The sequence below is a fragment of the Centroberyx affinis genome, unplaced genomic scaffold (genome assembly GCF_046629955.1).
Source record: "Centroberyx affinis isolate AG114_WGS23_722 - 3 ecotype Tasmania unplaced genomic scaffold, CSIRO-AGI_Caff_v1 ptg004400l_1, whole genome shotgun sequence".
NCBI classification, from domain to species: Eukaryota; Metazoa; Chordata; class Actinopteri; order Beryciformes; family Berycidae; genus Centroberyx; species Centroberyx affinis.
In genome coordinates this window covers 104,664-116,623 of record NW_027282084.1, presented here as the reverse complement: position 1 = coordinate 116,623, position 11,960 = coordinate 104,664, and the positions used below count along the sequence as shown (strand labels likewise).

Here is an 11,960-nt window from a genome sequence, read left to right as displayed (position 1 = left end):
TCGAGGAACGGCTGGCAGCTCTCCTGCAGCATGGGCCGACACTGCTGAAGTGCCCTTGGGCAACGTACCGAACAGATCTGTGGCTCCTCCCTTTGGAAATGCATTTGTCTGAGGGAATATGTGAAAAAAAAAACATAAAAGCAAAACAATTTCCATTACTGCGTAAATGAAAAATGAGTGTAATCCGACTTTTACTACTGTTAAAACTGTCCCTGGGAAAGAAGATCCAGGTGACGGAAGCCTGGAGTCTGTCCCTGATCCTTAAAGTAATCTCATAAGACTGCGTAATATTGCGTATACTTGTTAAAGTTAAAATAGAAGTTTATTACACCTTGTGTGTGTGTGTGTGTGTGCAGTGCAAAAGAGAGAAAGAGAAAAACAGAGAGACTGAGAGAGAGAGAGAGACAGAGAGACAAAATCCTTTCCCAGTGTTTAAGAAGGCAAAGCTTCCCCAGTATTGTCTGCCAGTTACAGTTAAAAGTTAAACCATGAATCAACACATCACTTCCTATATTGGGTCATTATTGTTTTGTTTGATTTACTATTTCTTTTCTTTTTTTCTATGTATTCAGCTGATAAGGCGTACAGTAGGGGCTTGAAAAGGCACACCCTTGCCTGCTCTTGTTCAGCTACTAAAAATAAGCGGTGAAGTAATGTGAAAAACACTGCTCTATTTACATTCTGGTAAGTTAGAGCTGCAGAGGTGGCGTCTACACTGCCTGCCTGCCTGCAGTGTTGAATCTGGGCTAAATGACTGAGGGGAAATTTCACTGCTTTTTTTTTTCTCTGGCCCAGCAAGGGAGAGAGAGAGAGAGAGAGCGAGAGTGAGAGAGAGAGAGAGAGAGAGAGAGAGAGAGGGGAGAGAGAGGGACAGAAAGAGGGGCAGGGAGAAATGGAGAGAAAAGCAATACAGAGAAGAGAAACTGAAGATGGGGAGAGAGAAAAGAGAAGATTAAAGTATAAAGAGATGATTAAGATGTAAAGAGGTGATGTTATATGAAAGACGAGATGTGAAGTAGTAAGAAACCAAGCGATGGGCACAGAGATCAAAAAAGAAAGACAAAGAAAGAGAGACATCACCGTGTCATCACCGTTACAAGATGCAGTCCCAGAGGCGTATGTGTGTGTGTGTGTGTGTGTGTATGTGTGTGTGTGTATGTGACATTTTTTTACATGAGTCTCTCATTCCTTACTAATGGCCAGAGGGAGGCAGGGGACAGAGATAAGAGGCAGGGCAAGACGGATGGCGGGTGCACCGGGATACAAATCTCCCCTGGCTGAATTTATGAATGATTGGGATCGGAGAGGCACGTGGACGGATGCGTCTGCTCTGCTCAGACCCTGCCTGCCATCACGCATCCCCGCTGATGCTACTGTTGTCCTCCGAGAGAGAGAGAGAGAGAGAGAGAGAGAGAGAGAGAGAGAGAGAGGATCCAGAATTGCAAGGCACACACTCACTGAACCCAACTGGCATGCCTTGATGACGTACTTTCCTCAGTGAAGAAGCAATCTACTGGAGTGTTTTTATTCCTAGTTATGCAATCTCAATGTTTGAGAGATCAAAGAGGATCGAAGAATCAAGGATAAAAGAATAGAATTTCCTGTGGTCAAAACCCGTCCCCACGATTGTGATAATTGCTGGTCAGGTAAAACACTACATGGACTTATTTTCACTCATTGTTTTCCGAAAGGTAGATATACAGCAGGCATAGATTTGAATGTCAAAATTGACCATATAAATGGACACTCTTGCTAATGCTATGCTATGCAGTACATAATGCTATAGAATCTGCGTTTATCAATGTGTATTGATAAAGGCATTAGCATTGGTTAATTCTTTTGAGATTATTGTTTTGGTTTTTGCTGTTTTTATTGTCTTTATTGGGAGTTTTTTGCAGTAGAGAAGAGATGGCAAAAATCATCAGTTTGCAGATCATAACCATCCTGATTGACTGGTGGAAGGATCAGAGCTGCCTTGATGATATCAAACGTGTTTGATATCAAACACGCTTGATATCTATGACCCGACTTCTGGGCGGGTCCTGAATTGACTGGGGATCACAAGAGTGAGACTGCCAATAGCCAATGAGAGCTTATTTTACAATAAGGTGGAGCAAGCTGAGTCTGTCTGTCCGCTTCCAGTGTTGTTTTGATTGGATTCACATTGGATTGCGAGAACAGGGGTCCTGATGTCAGTGATAGATCAGGAGTCAGCAAGATAATCTCAGTTATATGGTTAATAAGTGTCTGTTACACTGTCTTTACCTAATCGTCCAGTGTGAAAATATTTATGACTGAGAGGAATCTGTGAGTGATGCAAAGCGTTTTCAAAATCGGTTAGGACCAGCTTTAGACAACTGAGCCATATGTCTTTCTTATTGAGAAAGACCTATGGTTCTAACGGCAGAGGTTGCTGAGATAGAAACAAGTATAGTCTACTGTCCCAATGAAAGACAATGTCTAGCCAGAGAACAGCAAACCAGGAGGCCATTCCCATCTAGCCATGCTGAATATCTCTACCAATCTCCCTTTAAGCTGGAAACAATTTAGGGGTCTTGGGTGAGTAAAATAATTGTGTAACACGGGCTTGATTAAGCCACTTAGGGACTGATGGAGGGCCAATTGGCCAGGGGAGTTCTAGGGCTACTAACAGTTGAGTTCATGGAACCAGATATGGGCACACGGAGCTGTGGAAAAGATCTCTCATATTTGAAATCAATAGAGTGCGATAGCAGATAGCTGCCCCAGTGCAGTTAAGCAACACCCAACCAGTTGATGACGAAATACAGCAATCTTGCATGACTCCATCACGTATTCGGCCGCCCTGCTCCCTCCCCTCACCTCCCAAACCTCTGATGGGGAAAAAGAAGTAAAAGGAACTTGTTTGCATCTTATCTGCAGGAAATAGCGTTAGCTAAAATTGTACTCTTGGGCTGGGGCTTGAAAGGGATGGCATGGCTGCGGCCATCATTAGTCCCGTCCCCCGACGCGCGGCCTGCCCCTGATCCTGAGCTGGGGCTGGGGCAGGAAGGCAGAAGGTGGGCAGCGGAGGGTCGGCAGTCCTGGGTGGGCTCCACCGCTTGGCTCTCGCTCGGGGACCGGCAACCATCAGCCTGGTATGTCGGTATGCATGCCGCCGCTCCTCCTGCCCACGTCAGGGGATTCAAATTGACTGGAGCCGGCTGTGGACTGTTAGCTGGCGGACTGCCTCATCACTCTTACAACCACTATCACCGACCATCCACTTCTCATCTTCTCATCTCGGAGAGAAGTGAAGCCAGCAGAGCATGAACTGCAGTGAGTTGGTTCTGCTTGGTCTGGTGTAATCTCTGTGATTTCCTCCTTTCCCTCTTCTTCCCCTGGCTTGTCAGACGGAGCAAAACAGTTTCTCTCAGCTCGCTCACATCCCACAATGCCCTGCCCTGCTACCAATGAGAACTCAGTCTTTTCCCAGCATTTTCCACAACGGCAGCTATTTTTCCCATGCTCTCCTTTCAGAGAACCTATTTGGGGCATCAAAGCTATCAAACCAGCTGAGAATGAAAAAGATTCTTTGAGAAGTTTAAAGGAAAAAGTCAATTCAATTGGTAGAAATCACTTCTGAATATAACCACACCATTGTTTCTAATTGCCCCCAATGACTTTGCATTGGCCTTTATATAAACTCTCTTTCCATTTTTGAAACAACTTTCTCCCAGCACAGCTCTCTTACTCACTGCGACTACTTACTGAAGTGTTACACGATGTTTCCTGTGCCTTCAGAAACAATGAGCCAATCGAGAGGCAGAGCGCCTGCAGTTGCAGCTCCCTTTGTGACCAATGTGTCGGGGTGAATGGCTCATCTGGCCCTGAGGCAAACCCACAATCTGCCATTCAGGATAACAGCCATCTCAGTGAGAGCAGCATATCACGTTTGCTCCCAGTATTTTACGACGGGAGGGTAACGGTAACAGAGCTCTGGGGTAATGGGCAGCATCACAGCCCCCTAACAGAAAAATGAAGAGAAAACTGTCAAAGACTCAGTGTCAAGTGTCTACTGATACGGCACTCAAGTGCCCCACATTGTCATCAGCGTGTATTGTACCAAGTTGACATGATGTACAGTGCAGCACAGTGGGCCGAACAAAAACAGGAAGACAAGGAAATGTATATTCCATAAGATCTCTTTGATACTATAACAAGAGGTTCTCACAAGGAGACGAAAGGCTGTGACACCACAAGGCAGCGGACTGACCGGCTTATCAGAGGACGGCTATTAATACCAGGGAGACTTTGTCCCTCCCGTCCCCTGAGGGAGAGAGATGGAGGAAGTCATCGATTCTTCCCACCATAATCTCTGGGAAGGACAGACCTTGCCTTTTCCCTTTTGGGTGACGAGGGTTATTATTCCAAAAGTCTGAAAGGGCCCACACAAGGGCTATTTCTGTGTCTCAATGATGGTGAAGCACTGGAGAGTCAGAGACCGATCCGCTGGAGCACTGAGGACAAGCCGTTGTTACGGCCTCCGCTTCCCAGGATTGCGGCCTGATCTCTGGGGATCGTTTTAATCATCGTAAGCTCTCGGTCTGTCTCTGAGAAGTATGATTTGTTTCAGCCTTCCATACCATGTGATGAAAACACATCTATCAGCCTACTGACCTATTTATCTCTCTCATTGTTCAGATCATGTGCTATATACGCATGTGGCCATTGTGCGGTAATTTGCTTTGCAAGTATGTCTCTCACATGTATCCGTTACAATAATTTCCCACAAAAGTACATGCAGTGTACATATCGGAATACATGTTGCCAGGCTGGGGCTATTATCTTTTAAAAAAAAAAAAAAGGTTCCACCCAAACTACATAGTGCACAATCACAACTTTACATCTCATGTAACTGAACTCCCAAACCTATTTTCAATTACATCTTTTCTATGCAGCATCCCTTTATGAAAAAGATGAAAATCTGATCTAGATCTGTGCAGGGTTGTATTTTGTAATTCCTTTGCCATGATGTTAGGATAACTGTATTTGCTCCAGCTATGAGCTCCAGTACCTGTCTGTGCATTTCCAATTCTCTCTGTGTCCCTAAGGGGGATTTACAACACCTGTGTACTTATGCTATACATTCACATGAATATGCCTTCCATGTGAGAGCCAAGCAAACATTTTGATGTTGAATAGATGTTGATACAGTGGCTTTAACCAACATTGAAAACCACAGGTGGGGACTCGAGTCACATTATTTGGACTCGAGTCAGACTTGAGTCGTAATTTTTTTTTTTTGAGACTTGACTTGATGCATGAAGAGAAGACTTGAGACTTGTTTTGACTTGGAATCTGGTGACTTGGGACTTGACTTTGACTTGTACTTTGATGACTTGAAAAGATTTCTAAAGAAAAAGAAAAAGATCTTGTGTTTGTGTAAATTACTTTTACTTCTACAATTTGTTCCACCAGACAACTGAATTTAATTTGTATTTTTTATTTGTATTGAATGATTAATTTATTGAAGTTGAAACTGATTATAGAAATCTCATGATGAAAAACTCATGATGCTAACCCTTTCTATCCTATTAAAATGATATTGCTTTGAAAAGTCTTAGATATTTTGTTTTCTTTAAGATATTAAATTGATACTGGACTCTTGACTTGGACCTGACTTGGTAGTCTACATTTAGACTTGGGACTTGGCTTGAGACTTGTGCCTCAAGACTTGAGACTGACTTGGGACCTGCTTGGGACTTGAACAAAGTTGACTGTTTTATGAAATCATGGCCTAAACATCTGTCTGATATCAATTCAAGACAGTTTGAATAGAGAGAGAGCAGACAGACAGACAGACAGACCAATAGATAAAGAGACAGAACATGGGACTAGCTATGGATCCACAGGCAGCTGTTAGGGCAGTTCCTGGTAGTGAAGATGGTGGTGGAGGACGAGCTACACAGTGGTTGTGGGTTGAGACAGGATGAGGATGAGGGGAAGGCAGGCAGCTTTTTCTACACAGCACACTGGTGTGTGTGTGTACGTAAATTCATGTGTGTGTGTTTGTATGTGTGTGTGTGTGTGTGCGTGTTTGTATGCATCCGTGTGTGCAGAAGTATCAATGCACGTGTGCTTTGTAAAGTACAACTCTTCCTCCGCCAGGCCCAACCACTCGGCCTGACTGCTTGTGTGTCTGTGTAGATCTGGTGCAGTTAGAACAGCAGAAAAGCAGATGTTTCCTCTATCTGGCCCCAGAACACGGAGAAAAACAAGGGCCTAACCCAGAAGACAGGATCTCATTGATCATACGGCGTAACTGCGGCCCAAAAACAAGCAAGCTCAAACTTTAGGAAGTAGTTAAATGCAAATGGGTTATATTTCATTTGGAGGGAAAATGCACAGATATTGCACATCTGACAGGGTCTGAAATTAACACCTGCCATGTTGAAGATCAAAAAAGGTCACACTTCTATCTTTTTGAGACATTTGAAGATTTCGGTGATCCACAGTCTTTGCCTGTTCTCAAACTTTGTCCTTGCTGACCACCGTACATTTTCTCTGACTGTGAGCCAATCAAAGAAAAACAATAGCTCTGTATTAAACAGGCTCCTGGTTGGCTGCCTGTTATGCTTGACGACAGCATTTAAACTTCTGAAAACCTTTACGCCTATCTTAACATTAGGTGAAATGTTGTGAGTCCCTTCATAATGAATTACAAATTTAATCCACTGAATGAATCAGTCAGCAAGTTTTAAATTAAAATTCGAAATCTGCTCTTGTCTCTTTATTGAATGTTTCACACAGTAGCTGATTCTACATATAAAATAACATTGAAATGAGTAGGGTGACAATATTTCTATGAAAAATATATATTTATTATTTTGGCCTGTAATAATTATTCTTGGCAGGTAATTTTTTTTTTTGTTACCAGATCTTGTCAGATGAACACTGACATGAGCTTAAATAATTGCTTAAAAACTAATGCAGAATGTAGAATGTCGTATCAATATGTATAGCACATCCCCACACCTCTCCTCATGATAGTTGTGCAGGTTGTTGTGCATTTTGTGTGTGGTGCAACCACATTAGGATGCAGTGTAGCAATAAGTGCATATAACTAATTCAATTTTACTGTAAATAATCTGGCCACATAGCAACACCTCAACTGAGGACCTAGCCTAACTGGGCGCCATTCAGTTGAAACTGTGATGGTACATCTAGATATTTAGGAAATCCAATGCAAATGTCTGACAACTTTAGTCAAATTAGATAGATAATTCATGTGAAACCTACACGCAAGCATGCATATGTGCATTTGCATGTGTGTGTGTGTGTGTGTGTGTGTGTGTGTGTGTGTGTGTGAGTGTGTGTGTGTGTGTGTGTGAGAATGAGTAGAAATGGGCGCACAGAGCTCCACCTCTGTTCTCAGTCCCAGGTCTGGTCAGCTGTGTGGAGCGGGGCAGCTGCACAGCACTAATCCTAACAGCCAAACGTATGTGAACACAAGTGTTCTGCTGCCGCTGCTGCCGTACAGTCATCCACATGTCAAAAGTGTCGAGTCACCCTGAGAGCAGCCACTTGACCCAGGAATGCTCCAGCACACTGTACCGCACTGTACATGTTCTTCTCTCACAGACCGAGGCCAATTAGGGCTGAAAAAGCGCGTGGGGAGGTCTAGTATGAAGGGGGTGATGAAAATGTCCAGTTCTGTCTATTCCAATTAAAGGGGAGGATTTTGAGAAGCCAACTGATCATATTTATCACTGATCAAATCCCCTCTTGAGACATTCAAAACATTTTTAAGCCTCTTTTGTTTTGAGTAAACAGCGCCAGCCTTGTGTTAACATTTACCATCAAAATCACAAGCCATTCCATACCTATAATTACATTAAAATGAGCAATAAAATCAGTCCATATGACTTGCATTCATTCCTGAACCTTCTCTTTAAGCATTTACATACGTTCACAAACATGAACATCACATTTGTCACAAACAAGCCACTCTCCTTTAGCTTTTTCAGAACAATAGGAAAATTGACTAATAATATATAAGCACATCAGTCATTGTGCGCAAAGCGACAGAAGCAGAGAAAACCACCTAGAGCTAACATTTACAGGAATCCATGCTTGTGGGGTTTCAGTGCCAGAGAAAGACACAGTGGTGGTATCATATCATTGTGATACTGAAAATGACAGTAACAAGGTCAATAATAGATTCTCTACTGACCTTTACCTTGACGAAAGCTACTTCCATTTCCCATTACCACAGATTTATACATACAACATGTCTGAGCACACATACATGTCCATGGAGCATCTGTACATATCAGCCTATGACATTTAAATTACACTTGTCAAATCTGACCAATAAGGGATTATTTAACTTAACTGGTCACGTATCCACTTGACTAACTATAACATGTGATTGTGAAATTAATCTCAACACCAGCGCAACTGCAGGCAGGTTAATCCCAGCTACACTAAGTTTCATTTCAAAAGTAACATCACATAGGGCGCAATGAACAAAAATTTCCACCACTCCCTCATAAACGTTCTTTTCAGAAACAACTGTGACAGAACAAGACTATAAGCAGGCAGAAGAAAGCTTTTCAGGCTCCTGCGCGAGACAGACAAGCCAGCGAGACTGGTTTCAATCAAAACAAAACTACAAGCCCAACAGTGCTATGATCTATTGTTAACACAGACGGTGGCATCTGGGGATAGCAGGGGCATTCATTAAGAGAGTCTATACTGTCAGAAGAGGAATGGTTACAACACACACACACACACACACACACACACACACACACACACACACGCGTACACACACACATGCACACACATGTATACCTCTCCTGGAGGCATTTCCAAAACATATAATTGATACTTTCCTCTGTATCATCTACATCTCTGTTGTAGAGCCGTCTAGTGTTTCAGGATATGCGGTGTACATTTTCTTCAGATACACACAGCTAGCCAAGGGCCAAGTGCATTTGACATATCTTGTGTCTCTTAACACACAGCCCATGAATCATTCCAAATACGATCAGTTCGCTCAGTTTGGCCTGAGATCCGGCGATTTGAAACACAGAGAGAAGGACGGGATGCAGAGAGACAATCAGCGGCTCACGTGAAATGAGCTGCTCACGTGAGCAGAGTGAAGCAAGGGAATTCAGTCTTACCTGAGATCAGCTTAGGCCACTCCTGAGCATTTTTCCCCCGCTGACAGGATCCCATTCCCCCTATCCCTAGAGGAAAACACAGCATAGAGTATGCAATCAGAGTGGTCAGGATTGATGATCTAAGATAATGACATTTCACAGATCACACGTTGAACTTTTGCCCGTGACAGGCTCTGTACAGTACGATTCATCATAATTCTGATACTGACAACGATAATGCATTGGAAATTCCTATTGCTTTTAAAGGCACTGCTTCATTTTCAAACTCAGGAAACTCCCAACCATCAGTGGACGCTGCTGACATTCAGATAAAATAAGGCTGACACATTTTGATGTAAAAAAAAAAAATGACTGTGTCATACAGTAAATTACCCTGCGTGGGTGTATTATAACATTATTGGTCTCTACAGGGTGCAATAAACCATTTTCCTATGTTCTGTCAAATATCATATCTTCACAGATCTGAACACAGTTTTGTCTATATTGTGTGGATGTGACATTTCCCGCCCTATGCTGCACAAAAAAACAAAGATTTTCATAATTTCCTCATTGAAGTCATACGATGGCAAAAAGTGCACTTCGTCACATTATCATAATATTGGTTTCATGTAAGAGTAGAACAGAAACTGGGTTAGTAAAATTTCTCAGCTGATTTATTTCTCCACTCATATACACACTTGAGGCCTTATCACTCATCACAATGACTTGGATGAGAGGAGCGGATTATTCCACAAAGGAGCCGTTTGACTTTGTGCTAAGTCTCCTTCCTATCAGGTGTAATCTCCTGCTTTCCCCATAGAGATCATCTTATGTGGGCCACGCAGCGGAGCCCGGGGGCCTTTCACCGCAGCGGGTCAGAGAGATAGAGCTTCACTTCCAAAAGGTAATGCTCCCCCCACCACACACACACACACACACACATACACACACACACACACACACACACACACGAATGCAAGGAGTGGGAGAGGAGTTCTCAAGAAAAGGAGGCGACGCGCCGAGTGAGGGAGCGATGGAGCGGAGGGGAGGGTGGGAAGCCGGATCGCGAACGCCAGCGAAATGCGAAGTTATCAAAACACATATTTCTTTTTTTCTTCTTTTTTCAAAACACAGCGGACAGGGTGGGAATACAAGGCGGGCTGAATGGCAGACAGGTCTAAAGAAGATCCCTCGATCGTCAGAAGTCAGGAAACGGGATCAGATGAATGACGAGCAAGACATCCAGGACTTAAGTTCTTGCATTGTGTGAGTCGGCTTTTTAAACGTCTTCCATTATCCAGCCTTGTCTTTGAAACCTGAGATCTTGGCAGAGTACATCTGTTACCTCTCCATATCCGCCCTAACGCAACATGCATGGTCTTCCTGATAAACAAATATAACACAACTATATGGGGAAATTTATTTCAGTACAATACACCTTTGTGCTGTAATTCTATCAAACCAGTCTGATAGCATCTGATAATATGTGTTATAGTTTAGAGAAGAATTTGCAATAAATTACAAATCACACAAGTTATTCTGACACATACAGTACATCAGGCACTGTCTTCTCCTGTGATAAGTTGCAACTGCCTCTCTCTCTCTTTGTACCTCTCTCTCATCCTCTGCTTTTTTGTATCTCCCTCTCTCCTTCCCATAGTGTGATGACACTGTACTACCAGCTTTCACCTTTCAAGATAAAGACAGCTCTGTTTTATCAGGGTATTAGAATGTGTGTGTTTGTGTGTGTGTGTGTGTGTGTGTGTTACGCAATGTGAACAACTCATCCAGGTGGATGTCAACAAAGAGACAAGGGCGCAGGTAGAATCCCAGACCTTTTCTGGCTCCCTAATCTCTCCATTCTAACGCGCACTTTGATTTGTGAGTCGGGCCACAGCCTGAGTAAACAGCCCGGCCCATCGCCACCCAAGGGAAGACTGCGAGTAACTTTCAGTCGATCTCTTTGGTCTCCTCAGCGTTTGTCCAAGGAGGTTTACCTATCTTTTCAACCCCGGGTTAATTGGGAAAATCAGTGGATTAGCAGGACCAGACCTTTGTGAGGGTGTTTTTGTTTGAGGCCTGTTAAGAATTCACCCGCTCTGTTTGTCCCTGGCTAGCAGGACCAGGCAGATGTTCCTTCACCAAGGTCAGGACACACACACACTGAAACCCATACACACACACACACACACGCATCGGCGTATAAGTGCATGAAAACACGCACGTGTTGACAGAGATGTTTCAGCTCATCAAAGAGGGAGGCGAGACACAGCGGATTACAAAGGAGAAGAGAAAGGTGAAGCGGGGGGGGGAGAGAGAAAGGTGGAGGGAGTGCAGGCTCTCCGAGAGGACGCAGGGCCGGATTCCTGTCCTGTTTCTGCAGGTTCTTGTATGCTTTGTGCCGAGGGAGGGAGCGGGTCGTTGACACAGGAGAGAGACCATCCACACGTTCGGGTGGACAATGTCAGAATGAGAATGAGTGAGAATGACAAGTAATTATGAGAGAGAGAGAGAGAGAAAGAGAGAGAGACAGAGAGAGGACAATGAGGCAACATTGGTGCAGGTGATTCCAAGGTGTTTGAGCTGTAGGTGCGTAATGATGGTCAATAACTAAATGAGTTGCTGCTACCTTTACCCTTGCAGTGGCTTGACTGGAAAAGTATGTTTAGCTTGCAAAACAACAAAATATGTCAGGAAGCCTCTCGGCACAGACCAACATTAACAAAATAATCAATACCATCCAGCTGCAGACTGGCGGAACAAGCTCCTGGCTGGGCGAAGCGTCCGACTGGCCGGAAATGAATACTGGCTATATTTCTCTCTTCTTTAAAA

At 43.6% G+C, this 11,960-nt stretch overlaps 1 long non-coding RNA gene across 1 annotated transcript; it reads left to right on the top strand.

Moving 5' to 3' along the window:
- The first annotated feature begins 1,515 nt into the window (after nucleotides 1–1,515).
- On the top strand, nucleotides 1,516–10,375 carry LOC139664912 (uncharacterized). The gene is made up of 3 exons (XR_011696857.1): nucleotides 1,516–1,646; nucleotides 9,949–10,032; nucleotides 10,263–10,375. It is a non-coding gene; the product is annotated as an uncharacterized lncRNA (long non-coding RNA).
- Nucleotides 10,376–11,960: the final 1,585 nt, after the last annotated feature.